This window comes from Corvus brachyrhynchos, unplaced genomic scaffold (assembly GCF_000691975.1).
Source record: "Corvus brachyrhynchos isolate BGI_N302 unplaced genomic scaffold, ASM69197v1 scaffold194, whole genome shotgun sequence".
In the NCBI taxonomy this organism is placed as follows: domain Eukaryota; kingdom Metazoa; phylum Chordata; class Aves; order Passeriformes; family Corvidae; genus Corvus; species Corvus brachyrhynchos.
In genome coordinates this window covers 5,040,841-5,042,093 of record NW_008237890.1, presented here as the reverse complement: position 1 = coordinate 5,042,093, position 1,253 = coordinate 5,040,841, and the positions used below count along the sequence as shown (strand labels likewise).

At 39.3% G+C, this 1,253-nt stretch overlaps 1 protein-coding gene across 2 annotated transcripts in view; it reads right to left on the bottom strand.

Annotated features, from left to right (window-relative positions):
• The window catches only part of CCDC171 (coiled-coil domain containing 171), a 155,176-nt gene that overhangs the window by 125,178 nt on the left and 28,745 nt on the right, over positions 1-1,253 (bottom strand). The gene's annotated exons all lie outside the window — the stretch shown is intronic.

Below are 1,253 nucleotides of genomic sequence, written 5' to 3'. Positions count from 1 at the left end.
TGCGCCCGGACCCCCCTCCGGAGCGCCCCCTCCAGCCGCGGGGGAACCATCGCACCTGCCCTGCTCACCGGGAGCTGCCAGCGCCCCTGCCGGCTGCGAGCGGAACTGCACCCGAGGGGAAAGGGCCTGACAGCCGAGAAGGCTGGGACTGGGTTTGTGTTTGTTTGCTGTTACTGCCATAGTTATTGGTGTTTGTTTGATTGGTTATACACATTTAGATATATAATAGTAAAGAACTGTTATTCCTATTTCCCACATCTTTGTCTAAAAGCCCCTTGATTTCAAAATTATAATAACTCGGAGGGAAGGGGTCACATCTGCCATTCCAAAGGAAGCTCCTGCCTTCCTTAGCAGACATCTGTCTTTCAAACCAAGACAAATACAAAGACAAACTTTGAATATTAGGTCTTGGGACAAGTGAAGAAATGATTCAAGAACAAACACTGGAAGAACACTAGTTCAAGAAAACTTTCGTAACATGAATTTTTCCATATTTTCTGGACCACTCAAATATGGGAACCTACCCAAGGGAAAAGAAAAAACCCACTACACCAAATTAAAAACTAAGAAAACCAAACCAAAATGAAAACAAAGAAAGAACCACAGTTCATATGCTCTGTAAGAATAAAAAGTTACATACAAGAAAATCTCAGACAGTACAAAGTAGACTGTTACACAAAACTACTGATCAAACAGCCATTCCTCAAGAAAAGGCTGGTTTGAACACAAAGGAACTTTTTAAAAACAAAACAATAAAAATGGAATAAAATGTCAAATCAGTGGTGGAGGCCTTCTCCAGTTCAAGGAAAGGCAAAGAACTTGGTATCAGTTTAATGTCATGTATTTGCTGCCAGAGAACCCATGCTCAAAGTAAAAACAACCAGGCAGGATGAGATTACAGTTTAATTAACGGATGCTGTTTTAGAACTGTAGAGAATCTTACTTATACACTTAAACAGTTTCACAGCTTGAAGACTGCAGTCTCCCCGAAGAATTACTTCAGATTACTATCATACTGTATTTCACAAATTTTTATCATAAAAGTTGTATCTTTTTCTTTGAGAAAAAGGTTTTCACTTTTTAATGTGACTCTGGTTTATCTAAACGCCCATTCAGACCTCTCTTGATGTTTTTTTTAACAAAGAGTGCTAAGATGTTTATAATACAGCACACGTTTCAACTATATTACTAAAAACATCTCTGTAAGCATGAATATAGGAACACTCAGGCCACAAAATTCCTTTTTTGTAGGG